This window comes from Lissotriton helveticus, chromosome 4_1 (genome assembly GCF_964261635.1).
Source record: "Lissotriton helveticus chromosome 4_1, aLisHel1.1, whole genome shotgun sequence".
NCBI lineage: Eukaryota > Metazoa > Chordata > Amphibia > Caudata > Salamandridae > Lissotriton > Lissotriton helveticus.
The window spans coordinates 676,873,734-676,890,963 of record NC_136063.1 but is presented as its reverse complement, the minus strand read 5'-3'; positions in this window follow the sequence as shown (position 1 = coordinate 676,890,963).

The following is a 17,230-nucleotide window of genomic DNA, read 5'->3' as shown; positions in this document are numbered from 1 at the left end:
TCATGGGGCAAAAATGGCACAGATGCGTGACGTATCTGTGCTGTAAAGGTAGTGATTGCTGGAGTTGTATCGCAAGTGCGATGCAGCTCAAGCAAGGCTCAGGGGTGCCCCATCTCCACAATGTTGCGTCAAGACCTATGCCTGCTTAAAGCAGGCGCAGGGTTTTGACGCAGCTTTCTCCTATCTGATTGTAAATACGGCACACCATGGGTGGCAGAGCAGCGGTGCACGTTAACTGGTGCATGCCTGGGGATGTGCCATTTAACATAAATCTGCCCCTTTACATTTAAGTATGTGCAGGGGACACAGAGTTGGTGAGGCTTATCCAAGGTTAAGAAGAGATGAGTCCTGTTCACTGAAAAATTAGACATAGGCTTCACCTGCTCAGCATCGCTGGACATGGCTAAATAATAGCTGCAAAATGTTACTCTTGTTAAACAATTTTACATTTATAATCTCTGAGATTTGTCTCTTACTCTGCAACATCTCATTGTTGTTATCTTTCTTTAAAGATAAAGACAACATCAACATGAGCGACAATCTGCAATCAGTTGATTTTGACCTCATCATTGAACTTGTAATTGAAACATCAGTGGATGTTGATCCCTTGGGTGATTTAAATCCTGAGGATGAAGAAGAGCGTGATGAGGATGCAGATTTGTCCGAATTATATGACATAGGGTGGGAAGCTGACCTGCTTGAGCCTATGGAACTATAAACATTTATTTTTAAAATTTATAATAAATAAAAAGTAAAAGTGTAAACCGTTTAATTTAAAAATAAAGACACCTTCAAAAACAGGTTATGTGTAGTGTCTTCAATAAAATATTAAAATATGCTCATAAAATTAGATCAGATTCACATATAAAATAGCACAGGTAACATGAATATAAATTCCATTTCTTTTCTGCTATTTCTGTATTGTAAATTTGCCAAGGACTAAAAAATCTTCTATTTAAAATGTCAAGTAGTGTGTTAAGTTTTTGATCACTGTTATTGATTTACTGTTTGGTAATAGTGGTTAATAACATTTTTTAATATATTTTACCACAGATTCAACTGCAGATCATTTCAACATTTCACCATGCCAACGAAAGAAAGAGAGAGAAAGGCTGCAAAACGTCAAAGACAGCAGGTGAATCAAAAGAAGCAGCAGTCCTCTAACAAAAAGATTTGTCAAGTCACGAAGAAAGCACCGGGTAAGAGTACAAAAACATTCATAAGAAATATGTGTAGTAAAAAAAATATTACTACAGAAAATGTTTCAGTCCATAAAAAGAGAAGCAATTCAAATGGAAAGGAAAGGCCAATCAAAAATGTTACTGTTAGAGCAAGAGATAACTCTGTGCATGATAGTAGAAGGAAACAACAGTTTAGGGACATTCGTAAACGAATGTTCCGCAACAGGATAATTGGCAATTTGTTAAAAAATATTAAGAAAGGTCAACAGAAAGTGGTTTTTTATAAGAGAAAAAAAAAGTTGAGAAAGTTATTGATCAGGCATTTGAAATTAAACGTAAGTTATTTATTTTGATAATCAATAGAATTAGGAAGCTAAACAAGGCAATTTATGATTTCAAAAGAAATAGTAGATGGAAGAGAATAGTTAATCGTAGTAATTTTTGTGAAGTTTTTTCTGGAGAATGGATGCATAGTTCAAGCTGTGAGGCATTTTTTAATGAGGAGAGTTATTTCCAGGATAATGATTTGGTGCATGCAGTTGACACCAGTGGTCGTGCTTATGAAGTGAAAGATGGTTGTCCAGTTGAAAAAGAAAAACTTGTGACAACAGAGACAGAAGAGGTGTTAGGTAATGAGGTTTTAGGAAGACGTGCTAAGGGTCCTGTGTACACCTGGAAGTGTAGTAGTATTTGTAGTGTGCGACAGGATTCCATCAATTTGCTTTGTGATTTTGTACGGTCATTTAATAAGAAAAGTTTGAAGCAGAAAATAAGGTTGTTGCAAGAATTAGATCCTTGCAGAGTGAGAGAAGTGACAGGTTTGCATGGTCATTCACTGGCTTGTCTTTCCAGGAGAGTATGCCAGAGTGTTTTTCATCATTTCAGGATGCTAGCAGTGCATCATAATAAAGTGAGGAAATTAGTTAGAATGTTGTATTATGCTAAGAGTCCAGCAATTATGCTTAAACAATTATGCGCTGCTCTTTTGCATGGTTCTGAAATAGATGTGAAGAATATATGTGAAGAAATTGAGTTTTGTTACTTTGGAAGTAAAGAGGAGAATGTTGAAATTGACCAAGAAGAAGCGGGTAATGTGGAAGATAGTGTACAGGTTTCCAGTACAGATAATTTCCAGAGGGAAATTGTCACATTTCAGGTCAAATCAAGTGAGAGGCCAAATTTCACTTGTGTGTGTTGTCGACGCACTTATTATAAGAATCAGACTAAGTTAGTGGATTTATATGCAAAAAGTGAAAGGGAAAATAATAGTGAATGGAAGGATTTTGCAACATACTTGATGGTAGAAAATTGTTTTGATTTGGGATTGGATCAACGTGTGTGTACTTATTGTTGTTGCAAATTAAATCAAAACCAGATGCCTGCTAGAGCAGTTCATAATAATCTGGAATTGGTTGAGATTCCTTCTGAATTGAAGGATTTAAATACTTATGAATCTATTTTGATTCAAAGTATCCATCCCTTTCAGGCTATTGTAAGAATGGAGCCAAAGACAGGGAAATTGCCTCCATCAGATTTACAGAGAGGATTAAAGGGAAGAGTTGTTTATTTGCCTCTAGATTTGAAGAAAAACATTAACACAATTGGAGTAGAAAAAGTGGAAGAGGAACCTCTGGTTATCTTAGTTAATGGGGTTCCGACAAAGAATAAGAAAATATGGCAAGATTTAGTAGATGTTAGGAAAGTTAAAAAGGCAACATTGTATTTGAAAAAAAATAATAAATACTATAAGAATGTATATGTTGCAGAAGAGGAAGTAAGTGAGGAAGAGGATAGCGATTTGTGTGCTGGTCAAATTGAGAAAGTAGAACCCTCTACTAGTGAAGAAATATATGAACATTATAGTGTTCATCCTTTGCATTCCAAGGAAGTCATGGGGAATGCTATTGAGTTGTTTCAAATGAAACAAGCCAAAGGGAGTCCCATTAGTGTTTGGGAGGAAAGTTTGGAAGCTCGGTGTTTCCCACAGCTTTTTCCAACGGGTCAGGGAGGAAGATATGATGAGCGACCTCATCAAATTCCTGCTTCTGAATACCGGACTTTGCGATTGTATGCAGGAGATGCTAGGTTTCGACAATGCATTCCTTATTTGTTTCATCTCCTGTTTGAAAGCGATCTGTCTGGACTGTCATATGCAGTGAACCACATCTTGAAAAGTGGTATACACATGCAAAACATCTCGGCAAGTGACTTTATGGATAAAGTCAATGTCCAAGACAGTATTTTGGATTCTCACCTGATTAATCTCATGGCGTGTCAGCGTGGTACTAATGAGTACTGGTACCGTCGTCATGGTGATTTAAAATGTATGCTGAGGAACTTAGGTACTCCCACATGGTTCCTCACTCTGAGCTGTGCCGAGTATGGCTGGGAAGACTTACTTGAATTTCTACGAGAGGCAAATGCTAACGTAGATAACATCGAATTCAAGACACCCGGAGAACTGTGCTCTTTGGATCCAGTCAATGTATGTAGGTATTTCAATCATAGATTTGAAGCTATGATGTCTTTCATCATGAATAAGAAGAATCCACCTCTTGGAGAGGTGTTGGATTTCTTCTGGAGAAAGGAGTACCAAGCAAGAGGTGCTCCTCATATACATATGTTGCTGTGGATCAAGGATGCACCTAAATTTGGAACGGATCCAGAAGACTCAGTGATGAGTTTCATCCAACAGTATTCTACGTGTGCTGTTCCAAACGCAAAGGAGAAGAAAAGCCTAAGAGAAAAAGTTCTGCGTTTCCAAAGCCATCGATGTGGAAAGTACTGCCGTCGTAAATTCCAAAACAAGGACAAGTTCTACACCAAATGTCGTTTCGGCTTTCCACGACCGGTGATTTCTAAAGGAAGAGTAAACAGTTTGATGTCTTCGCTGCGACATAATGTCATGAAGAAATCACCTAAAAACACATACAATTTGAAGAGGAACGAAGAGTCCAAGTACATCAACGACTACAACCCGGTGATTTTGTCCATGTGGAATGCTAACATGGATATACAGTTTGTGGCTGATAACTGTATGGCTGTGGCTCGGTATGTGACGTCTTACATCACCAAAAAAGAGAAGACAGAATTGAAGGATATGTGGGAGGACATTTCCCATGAAAAGAGCCTCAGCAAGAAGTTGTACAGTTTCAGTCTGAAGATGTTGTCGCATCGAGAAATTGGAGCTTACGAATGCTCTGACCGGTTGTCTTCAGCAAGTCTCTATGCCAAGTCCAGGAGTATCGTTTGGGCGAGTCTTGGTCTTGCTGCAACGCGTAATCGAGTTCTGAAACCTGTGCGGGAAATTGAGTATTTGGCGGAAAAGGAGCCAAACAGTACCGACATTTTGAAGACCAACATGTTGGATACATATTATCCAAATAGAAGCAGTCACCTCGACAATGTTTGTCTGTATGAGGTTCTTCAAAATTACATATTCAAGAGGAACATCAAAGAAGATACTGAGAAAGGAGTGTATGCTGTAATAGGAAGTGAGGGATGTCTGGTCAAGCAAAGAAAATGCCACTTGGTAAACCATCGAAAATTGAGTGGCGAATCTCCTGAAAAAAAGGAGTTTTTCTATTTAGCACTTTTGCAACTTTTCAAGCCTTGGCGTGCAGAAGAGGAACTGCTTGGAGATTTCCTCTGTTACGAAGACTCTTTCAATGCCGCCAAGGAGACCATAGAATGTCCTGCTTTTCCCAAATATGTAGAAATGTTGAATGCGGAAATTGAGCAGGAAGCAACGATTGCAGCCGAGATTGCCAGAGACAGTTCTCAGGACAGTCAGAGTTCTGCTTCATTGAGTCAGGATCCACTAGGAGGACCTGTTATCGAAAATGAAGCTGCCACTGCCATGAATGAAGTGGAAAGAGCCATGGCACATGCTCAGGAGGATGCGGTTAACTTAGAAGAGTTGGAAAGACAACTCAACGTTGAGCAGAGGAAAATATATGACGAAGTTACCATGCAAATTGATCATGGATTAAGTCATGACAAGAAAGAGTGCTCATGTACGTCGTTGAAGCCTGTCCGACTGTACGTGAGTGGAGAAGCGGGAACTGGAAAAAGCTTCCTCATTAAAGCAATTTCATGCTATTTGCAGGAAAGGACAGAGTCATCGCTGTCTTGTGTTGTCACCGCTCCAACTGGACTGGCAGCACATAACATTAAAGGGATTACTTTACATCGTTTACTGATGCTGCCAGTGGAGCATGACAACAAATTACAATATCACAAGCTATCTGGAGATGCTTGTTTTGAAGTTTCAAGAATCTTGAGGAAAATGAAACTTCTTATCATTGACGAAGTAAGCATGGTTTCCAATGTCATGCTTGCCTTTGTGCATTTGAGAATGCAAGAAGTTCTCAAAACAGAGTATGATGTGTTATTTGGTGGCAAACACATCATTGTTTTCGGAGATCTTTTGCAGCTGACACCAGTGAAAGGGCAACCTGTGTTCAAAATGCTCACGCATGAAGATACCAGGAAGTGCCTAGGCAGCATTGGCAACGTCAATATATGGTTAAACTTCAATTATGCTGAACTGCATGAAAATATGCGTCAGGCGAAGGATGAAGTTTACAAGACTATTCTACAAGATGTTAGAATTGGAAAAGTGACCGAGCATGGGAAAGAAGCTTTACATGCACGATTACTGTCAAATTTATATCCAGAACAAGATGTTGTGCCTGAGAATATTTTTCAGAAAATTACTGATAAGAAATCTGGAATATGTTTGATGCCAACTCTTGCAGAATGTGCCAAATTCAACAACAAAATGTTGCATTTAGAAAAGCAAGAGATTGTGAAACTGGAAGCTATTGACAGAGTAGAGCATATGGGATCAACAATTATTTTGTCTGAGAATCTGAAAACTAAATTGGATTCATTAGAGAAGAGTATATCTAAAACTGCAGGTTTTGAAAAGACTCTGAATGTGTGCTTGAACTGCCGTATAATTTTAAGAAGGAATTTACATGTTGAAAGAGGTCTGGTAAATGGATCAATGGGTAATGTTGTTGATATTGTAAAATACAGAAATAGAGATGGAATTGAATGTTTAAAAATTAAATTTGATGGCATTGAGGAAGTACAGCTAATTGGTCGTTGCTCTGCTAGATTTTTGCTTGTAAAAGACTTATATGTTCGCCGTAAGCAGTTTCCTGTTTGCTTGGCATATGCGGTGACAATCCATAAATAGCAAGGTTTAAGTGTAGACTGTGCATTGGTGAATATTGGCAGTTCTGTGTTCAAGGAGGGTATGGCATATGTGGCATTGTCACGAGTTAGAACTTTATCGGGATTGTACTTGATTGAGTGTGATGAAACAAACATTTGTGCGGATCTAGATTGTGTTAAGGAATACAATAGGTTAAGAAGAGAGTATGCGCCACATTTGCCTCAGTATCCTTTGTTTGAGAAACGTGTGGTAGGCCGGAAACGAAGAAATGTGACCAATACTGGGGAGGTTGTAGCAAAAAGACGAAAAGTCGATGAACCTAAAATTACAAGCAGAAACAAAAAGGATTCTGTTGAAGATGTTGTTGGTTTTCAATTTGAAAACAGTTCTGGTGTCAACTGCTATGCTAATGTAGTGGTTAATGTTTTGTTTTCTCTAGAAAATGTAAAAGAAGAGATTGTGGTCAATTCTGATCAAAGATTTTGCAGTTTGTTAAATTCTGTGTTAGAGAAATGTAGCACTGATAGAACAAACATAGAAAGTGTGTCTGAAATTCGAAATCTGTTAGACAGATGTTCAGGCCAAACACAATTCTCTCAAAATATTCAGCAAGATTGTCAGGAGTTTTTAATGTATATGCTTGATGTATTGCATGCTGAAGGTGTAGATGTAGATCAGCTGTTTGGGCTTTCTTATCAATGGCAGCATGACTGCGAGAACTGTATGGTATCAAGTACTACTAGTGTAGACTCAGAAAGATTTATATATTTAACTTTGCCAGACAGTAAATCAGTCTCCTTTAATAAGCTAGTAAAAGCAGCTGATCACAACATGGAGTGTAGCCAATGTAAATCTGAAATGATGTCCACATTATTTATACGAACATATGGCCAGTATGTCATTTTAATGTTCCAACGATGTAGGCCTGATGGAACAAAATTGACAACTTTAATTAAAAATGTTGTAGCTTCGCAGTTGTCAATATCAGGAAGGACTTTTGTAACTGCAGCAATTGTATATCATGACGGCCCTTCAATAACATCAGGACATTACACAGCTTATTTAAAGTCTAGAAATGGCTGGTCATTCTGCAACGATTCTGTTTTAATTTTCAAAAAAAAATTGCCGTATGACCTTAAAAACTCTTACCTGGTGTTTTTAAAACCAAAATTTTAGGGAAATAATCTCGGGATGTGCTCTGTGGAATTTCAAGAAGTTCTAATGGCTCCTACACAATTTGGCCTTGAGGATAATTGTAGTTCAGAGACATAACTTCTAACCATAAGACTGGACGTCATGGAGAAATAAGTGCACTTTGAATGAGTTCAGAAAAACTATTTCTTTTTATAAGCTAATTGAAGCAGCCAATCAAAACATAGAGTAGAGGGAATGTAAGTCTGCAATGCTGTCTAATGTTTTACATTGCTTTGTGATTGAAAGTGATGTAGAGAATTAAATAATTGTAGTAGTCATAGAGTTAGTGTAAGTCTGCTTCATAGTAAGCAGTATCAGTGTCATAGGAAATGTAGAACATGACTGAGCAAGAAGGGGAAGATATTACTATTCCTGGATTGTGAAAATGATCTTCAACATTTTAATTCTGAAAGTTGCAGAAATGCCAAATGACGGGATTGGCTTACAAGAAATCCAAGAGTTATAAATGGCTCTGACAAGATTTGGCCTTGTGGAAACTTGTGGTAGAGAGCAAGAAGTCATTTATTGCATGTAACATGTTTTTAAAAACGATGGAGATTTTCTTTCAGAAAGTGGCGGGCTGAAAGTAATAACAGCACAAAAGAGTGTAAGCTGTTCATAGGACATCCTTTGACGTCATGGAAAGTAAGTTAACTTTAAGGAGTTCTGAATTCTGATTTGTTATGTTGTATGGGTTTTTTAAACACAATCATTTTGATTGTGGTTTTTTTCCCCGCTGTTATATGATGAATACCTTCAAGTCACTGTTTTTAGTGAATTTTGATACATTCTGAGAACAGCAAAAATAAACCATTTAACATGTATAATTAATTCTGTACTGTTTGCATTTATGATGTATATGTAGAACTGTGTAAGAGGCATGGAGAAGGTGAGGCTTCTGTAAGTGTCAAAGTTGTTGCATGCAGTGCTGCACTTCTGCGTATTCTTTCATATGCTAGACTACATCTGCACAATGAGATACCTAAGCAAAGGAAACACAAGTGATGTGATTGTGAAATGAGCAAAATAAATTGCACGTATTTCATTTACATCACCTGTGTTTCCTATCATTACGAATCACATTGTGCAGATCAAGTTTAGGTCTGTCCAGGGAAACATAGGAGGTTTGGACTTTGTTCAAGAGTGCAGTGGACATGACTCACTTCATTGGTAGACCTTCACATATATTATGTCCTCTATTCTCTTCAACAACTCGAAATTTCATCTGCAACCCTGAGTAGGCCTCACCTCAAACAAACCTCTGGATAGGAGACATCTTATTGGCATCCTGAAGCAATTATTTAAAATTTTAGTGTCTTGCGACACTTTTCTGAGACAACAGCAATGCAAAAGATGCACCATGTTTTAAGATAGGCCTCACTTCATCTGCCTCAAGATACTGTTAGTTTAAAATGTATATCTTTAGGACTGTGTAGGGGGCCTGGAGAAGCAGAAGCTTCTGTAAGTGTCAAAGTTGTTGAAAAACTGTTTTTCCTTCAATCTTTTCCCTTGTCTTTTGTAATTTTTAAATACATGTTTTAATATTTTTCAAATGTTTGTTCTCTCTTTCACAGATTGAAAGTATAAAAACAAAAAGTGAGTAATTTAACGACAATTATAAGGTAAATGTTTTGTACTCTTTTCGTTACATTTCTATCACATTTAACTACTATTAGTTCCACTGCTTCATTTCTTTAACCCTCAGTTTCCTGCCTTTGCTACTTCCCTCATTCCTTTCTCTATTACCTACTTACTCAACTCCTTCCACTCTTTTTGTCAGTCCCTCTCTTCTCATAGTTCCTCACTCTTGTTCACTCACTCCGTCTCTATTACTCTTAGTGTCTTTGACTGATCACTGTATCACTATTTGTTCATAATGCTTTCTCTGTGTAGTTGAAGCACACTAAGGGGCATATTATGAACACAGCCAATAAAATTATTGCTCTTTTTATTGGCAGAAAACTGGTGCAAAAGTGGTTTTAGCGGCAGTTTTCTGCCGCAAAAGCAGCTTTAGCGACACATTTCTGCCAATAAAAGCTGCAAAACCTTTATTGCCTATGTTGATGATATGGCTCTATGTTACTTACATTTCTTTGCTGTTTCAATTAATCTTTTTCTGTTATTTTTTGTTTTCTGTTTTCTATTTTTTCTCTCTGTTATTCCTCATGTTTTAATCTTATTTTGAACATTCACTCACATTCTCCAAGAAACTCTTCTTTGTCAATGTTATACTCTCTTTTTTTTTCTTTCACTTCGTTATCTATTATGTTTTTCACAATTATACCCTCTTCCGTCTTTTCTTCGGTAAATAGATCTATTAAACAGTATCTCTTCTTTACTCCCTATAGCTGTCTTTCTTTTAACATCACTCTCTGTTTACTTTCCTTATACTTACTCTTTTTAAAAAAAAAAAATTTTTGGGGTTAGCTCCCGGTCCGCGTACCGGGAAGTTAACCGGGAAGCGAACCAAAAGAAATAGAGCTTGACAGAGTGCTAAACATTCTAGCAATTTTTTTTGAAAGGGAAGGTAGTTCTGAAAAGAACTTTTTTTTTTATATTTTTGTTGTTTTATATTTTTTTTTTATTTTTTGAACATTTTTTGTTTTTTTTGTATTTTTTGAACGATTTTATATTTTTTTGGGGTTTTTTTGGGGGGGGGAAACAACAAAAAACAGGCATTGAAAAGGGCTCAACAGGAGCAAAAAAAAAATTACTGGGGGCGGTTAGGGCAATTATGATGTTCATAAGCCAGGTTGATAGCATTTATGCTCATATTGCCACATGCTAACAACGCACGACAGTGCATACAAGTGTGTATCATGTGGCCAAAATGTTCTTGTATGTTTGGCACAGTTTCCCGTGCCTCTGCTGGTGTCAATGAAATTGATATTCTTGATCTGGCCACAGGAGTTGATGTTGGATTTTCCTGCAAATCCCGTATTTCCGCCCGGCTATAATTGAGTGGATCCTTCCTGGTCATGTGCCTGTGCATAGTATGGTTCCCATAACTATATTTCTTATCCGTCCCTCTGGATAATTTTTCTTTGCAGATGAGGCAGGTGACATACCTCGCATTCACTTTTTTTTGGCCAGGAGGGATCGAATAAAACTGCCAGATGAAACTGGCTTTCTTATGGGAAACCCGGGGCACCTCTTCTAAGAACTGTGGTTCTTCTCCCTCCTCTTCCTCCATTTCTTCCTCTTCCTCCTCAGTGTTGGTCATGACCTGGGGAGGTGGTCCTCTCTTCCCATGAGGAGGTGGATGTGGTGGTGGGGGTGCACCAGCTGAAGCAACTACTGAAGCCATTTCTGATATAGTAATAAAGGTCTTCCTCTCACAATGATGAAAGTCAGAGTGAGGAAAGAAGGAGGGGTTTTCATCATTTGGGAAAAACAATACTTCTCAACCAATGAAAAGTGTTATTTTTAGGTCACCTGACCTAGCCTTACATCATTATGAAACCAAAAGTGAAATGAACCAATGAAAAGTTTTATTAACAAGTCACATGACCTCTCACGCTCATGTTACGCGCTGCGGAACGCGCCCCGGTTAGCTTCCGGGTCGCTGCGCTTCGCGCCTCGGTCCGCGCCCCGGGGCACTTCCGGGTGCGCTAACGCGGTACGTCACAAGACGCATTACGCGGCAACGCGATACGTCACGCTTTCGCGACGCGCCGCGGATCGCTTCCGGGGAGCTGCGTTTCGCGCCTCGGTCCGCGCCCCGGGGCACTTCCGGGTGCGCTAACACAGTACGTCATAAGATGCATTACGCGGCAACGCGATACCGTCACTATGTTGATTTCTTACCGGTTCGCGGACCGGGTCGCGGCATCAATTTGAGCTAACGGAAAGCTTTCCGGTTCGCGGACCGGGAGCGAAACAAAAAAAATATTTTAAAAAAATTATTAATAAACATATAAAATATATTTTTGGATTTAAAGAAGAATACATTTTACAGCTATAGATATTAGCTTTTAAAAAACCAATGAAATTCACTGAAAAAACCATAGGTTATAGACCATATATAGTTAGGAATTAGCATTTACAAAACCTTGAAAATTCACTGAAAAAACCATAGGTTATACACCATATATAGTTAGGAATTAGCATTTAAAAAACCTTATTTTACTCACACAAAACGAATGAAATTCCATATATAGTTAGTTGTACTAACTATATATCGCGCACCCGCAATCCACTGCTGATCATGTCACATATTACATCATTCATGACATGGTCAGTGACATCACTGATGACATCACTGATGACATCTCAAATGACATCACTGATGACATCACTGATGACATCTCAAATGACATCACTGATGACATCACTGATGACATCTCATTTGACATTACTGATCACATCACTGATGACATCATTCATGTGATAATACGATGAACCTCTTCAGACTCTAATATAACCTTAGATACACTCAGTGTAAACAGACACTCACAGACTGTCACTCATCCATGGAGTTACTTACACACCTAGTCAGTCATGCAAAGAATCAATCACACCTCCATTTTCACAACTATACAGTTATACACACCTTACTTATTCAAACATATACTAAAACATATTTACTCACTTATACAATCCTGGATACAAGTGCACAATGATCCATACAGCCACTCACACATTCACTGGCTCTTATGCACAGTTATTTATATATGTCAACTCTCACATGTACTGTATTTTACATATGTACTTACTTTGACATGTAGCACTGAGATATCTATTCACTCACCAATACAGTCATGCACACAGTCAACCGCCCATACAGCTGTTTCCACATGCACTTTTGAACCCATACATCTATGCACAGAGTCATACACCTCCCAGCCACCCACACACACACTCAGTCTCCCATACAAATGCTTGGGCAACCAATCAATAACCCATATAGTTACTCATATAGCTACTGATCAACACATGCAGCAGTTTACAGAACAACAGACATAATGATGCACAAATTAAGACAGTTTAGTCACTAACCCATGCACTCAGTGAGACACATTTAACCACTCACTCATACAGTCAGTCATGCACCTACTAAATCCTTCATCCAGACACTTCTACATCCACTCATTCTTAAATATGTAAGACATATTTTAACTTTACAGAAAAATACAGTCACTGGATGTTGTCATCAGTGATGTCATCAGTGATGTCATTTGAGATGTCATCAGTGATGTCATTTGAGATGTCATCAGTGATGTCACTGACCATGTCATGAATGATGTAATATGTGACATGATCAGCAGTGGATTGCGGGTGCGCGATATATAGTTAGTATAACTAACTATATATGGAATTTCATTGGTTTTGTGTGAGTAAAATAAGGTTTTTTAAATGCTAATTCCTAACTATATATGGTGTATAACCTATGGTTTTTTCAGTGAATTTTCAAGGTTTTGTAAATGCTAATTCCTAACTATATATGGTCTATAACCTATGGTTTTTTCAGTGAATATATATATATATATATATATATATATATTACCTACTGGCGGTCGCCAGTAGGTATATATAGTTAGGATTTTTTCCCTATGGGATTTTTGAAAATTCTATGTCTAATAACTTTGGCGTTTGTGGACGGAATTGGCTGAAATTTTCTGGAAAATGGAACATTTTGTTTCTGAGGAGCCCCTGAAAATTTGGGGGGGGTTCGTCCAGGGGGGGCCGAGAAAAAAGGGGGGTCCCAAAACGTGTTTTTAACATTGAGTTTTCCATAGGGCGGTTAGCCTCACTTTTAGCCCGAACGGCTGAATGGATTTGCACGAAACTTGGCTAAATTGTAGGGACTGGTAGCCCGATGTGCCTTTTGTAGGTCTCAATATATGTGCTGCAGTGGATTTTGAGAAATTAACGTTCAAAAAAAGATATATATCTGTAAGCGCGGACCGGGCAGCGCCCCGGTTCGCGGACCTTAAGCGTACCGGAACTTCGCGTAGCGAAGCTGATTGGCTCTCCGGTGTCTGTCAACATTCTAAACAGTCCGGAGCGGCCGCCATCTTGTCTCTCGGTAGGATCGAGAGACAAGAGGAGGCCAAAACAAAGGGGGAAATAACTATAAGGGGGCATAGTAGATCCTCGCTGACCCCCTAGGTTTAATGTGGAGGTTTTAAAAGGGCCCCGCGGGGCAAAAAAAAATAACTTTTTTTTTTGTTTTTTTTCGTGGTTAGCGCCCGGTCCGCGAACCGGGAAGCGTTCTGGGGAGCGTACTACAATGAAAAATGAATGATAGTCTTTTCAAATGCTGTATGTTAATTGATTGTTGGATTTTTTGATTATTTTTTATTTCCTTTATCTTCCCAGGGAGCGACCCGGTACGCGAACCGTTGAGCGCCTCGGTTCGCGGACCTTAAGCGTTCCGGGAGTCCACCATTTTGTGTTTCGGTCGAATTAAGATACAAGATGGAGGGCAAATAATGTTCGGAATGGGTAGAAGGGGGCACGGTAGAGTTATCTTGACCCCCTAGGTTTTCTGAGGGTGGCTGAGGAGGTTTATATGTGCGAAAAAAAAACATTTTTTTAAAAAAAATTCGCGAGGTTAGCTCCCGGTACGCGTACCGGGTAGCGCCCCAGGGAGCGTACTTTGTTGAAAATTAGTGAAAAAAGTTAGAGTAAAATAATAATTGTGAGTGATTAGATGTAGGGTAGCTCTGAGAAGAGCTTTTGGGTTTATGGTACATTTAGGTACTTATAAGTAGGTACCAATGCACATTCTTAAATTCAGAGTGAAAACTCTGTTGCCCTCATCTGAGAAGTGAACTCCATCTCCTCTGTAGATATCTTGCATGTAGTAACGCAAGTTATTGTTGTACAGGGAGCCCATTCCATGGTCTCTCATGTAAGCTGAAACAGATTTGTTTACATGCTTCCTCGACTTCTCAATTTGTGGACAAAATTGGTTTGACCACCTCCATTTCTGTCTTTGGCATATATTTGAATATACCAAGGCAGTCTGAGGAAAAAGTGCCATTAATTGCTCAAAGGTGTCCTTTAAAAGCATTTCCAGACCTACACCAGTCAAAGTGCCCAAGTCATTACCTCCACAGTGCACAATTAACAGGTCAGGTTTTGGCAAATGCATAAAGGTTTTCACCAATGGTATCAATTGGTGACATTTTAATCCTCTGTGGCCAAACCACTTAATTTCCACATCTTGTAAATTGAGGTTAGGTAAATTCCTGCTTTCAACGTACCTTTGAGCCCAGTGAATATAACTATGACCAACAATCCAGACAGAAAACATGGTGAGAGAAGGTTCTCCTGCAGTCAGATGAAGTGTGGCAATGAAATGGCAGTTGAAAAAATGAGAGTGTAAAATGAAAAAAAAACTGTGGAGTTTCTGTGTTCATGAAGCAGTAACAGTGATTGGTGGATTTTGATTGATGAAAACAGAAAGTTAGGGTGCACAGATGTGTTCTTTGAAAGATGTATTTTGAGTGGTCAATAAAAAATCATTAAATGAAAGAATGCACTGGATATGCAGGTGCACTGAGAGTTCAGAGTTCAATTGCAACATTGTTGTGTGAACTTGCAAACACCAGAGTTTTTCCAAGAGGTGGTTGCTATGGAAAATAGGCAGAAAGGGCAGAGGGGGAAGGGTTTTCATTTGAAAAAAAGTGAGGGAAGAGTTTTGATTGGGTGACATGAGAAATATGTGTGAAGAATTACAGCATTTCTGTGCTTTTGATAGCTGCAGACTCTGGAGTGCATACCTTTTGCTCTGCTGAAGACAAATTGGTGTGTTTCTTAGACTGTTTTCAAACTCAAAGTATTTGCTAAGGTGAGAAAATATTTCTTTAATTTAGATAGAGAATAGTGTGCTTTAAGGAGAAAATTATGATTTATGTGGCGCAAATTGCTTGTAAATATGCTCTCACATGTGTATGGAAAATTTTGATTTTGAATGTTTGTGTTACATAGCCATGTTAAAAGTGACCCAACCATGCTGGAAAGCCAATCAAAAAATGCTTTCATGTGTTTTAATGACATTTTAAGTCATTTTCCCATGTGCAGTGTTTAGAAATTATGATTTGAAAATCGTTTTTGGGGAAAAGGAATTGTTTTTAAATTCATGACAAGGACATAATGGTGTATGCTTCTTTATAAGGCAATTGACTGTCCCTGATGTTATTTTTCTCATTTTAGTGTAAGACCTTTCTCTGTGGCGCAAATTGCTTGTAAATATGCTCTCACATGTGCATGGAAAATTTAGATTTTGAATGTTTGTGTTACATAGCCATGTTAAAAGTGACCCAACCATGCTCGAAAGGCAATCAAAAAACGCTTTCATGTGTTTTAATGACATTTTAAGTCATTTTCTCATGTGCAGTGTTTTGAAATTATGATTTGAAAATCGTTTTTGGGGAAAAGGAATTGTTTTTAAATTCATGACAAGGACATAATGGTGTATGGTTCTTTATAAGGCAATTGACTGTCCCTGATGTTATTTTTCTCATTTTAGTGTAAGACATTTCTCTGTGGCGCAAATTGCTTGTAAATATGCTCCCACATGTGCATGGAAAATTTTGATTTTGAATGTTTGTGTTACATAGCCATGTTAAAAGTGACCCTACCATGCAGGAAAGCCAATCAAAAAACGCTTTTATGTGTCTTAAGGACAATTTAAGTAATTTTCCCATGTGTAGTGTTTTGAAGTTATGATTTGAAAATCGTTGTTGAGGTAAAGGAATGTTGTTAAAATTTATGTGCGCCATATGCCCCCAAATTTCTTTTTTAGGGTTGCAGCAGGGTGTTCTTGAGACACCCCTGCACCTTTGGAATAAATTCCTAATTTGTGATGAGCAAATTGTTAATCGCAAATTGCACCTTCATTTATATGAGCCTCCTAGCCCATGGAAATGAATGGGTAAAATAGCAATTAGCAATTTTCTCATCGCAAATTAGGAATGGTAAAGAATCGCTAATTATTCCTTAAAATTAGCTTTTTTGGAAATGCAAAATAGTTATATGATACATATGGCGGTTGATGTCTAACAAGATAAGAAGCTTATGGATTCATTTATGGTGACTGGCGCAATGAAGTAGACATCACTTACTTCATTGGTAGAGCTTTACATGTATTATCTCCTCTGTATTCTTCATCAAGCGTAAATTTAATCTGCAATCCTGAGTAGGCCTCACTTTAAACAAACCTCTGGATAGGCTACATCTTATTGTTATCCTGTATTAATCATTTAAAATGCTAGGGACAGATTTATGATAGGTGTATACCTCTTTTGCGCCACTTAGAAAACATTGTCCATGGGGAAATGACTTAAAATGTCCTTAAGACACATGAATGTGTTATTTTAAAACGTTTGCAATTTTTTTGGGTCACTTTCAACATGGCTATGTGACTGAAACAGTCAAAATCTAAATTTGCAATGCACAGGTGGGAGCATATTTACAAGGAATGTGCTTCATGGGGAAAGGTCTTATAATGTAATATGGGAAAAATGACATCAGAGACACTGAAATGCCTTATAGAGAAGCATACACCATTATGTCCTTGTCATAAATTTGCAAACCATTACTTTTCCCCAAAAACGATTTTCAAATTATATTTTGAAAACACTGTACATGTGGAAATGACTTAAAATGTCAATAATTCAAAATTTGCGATTCCTTAAATGCAATGTATCAAAAAAAAAAT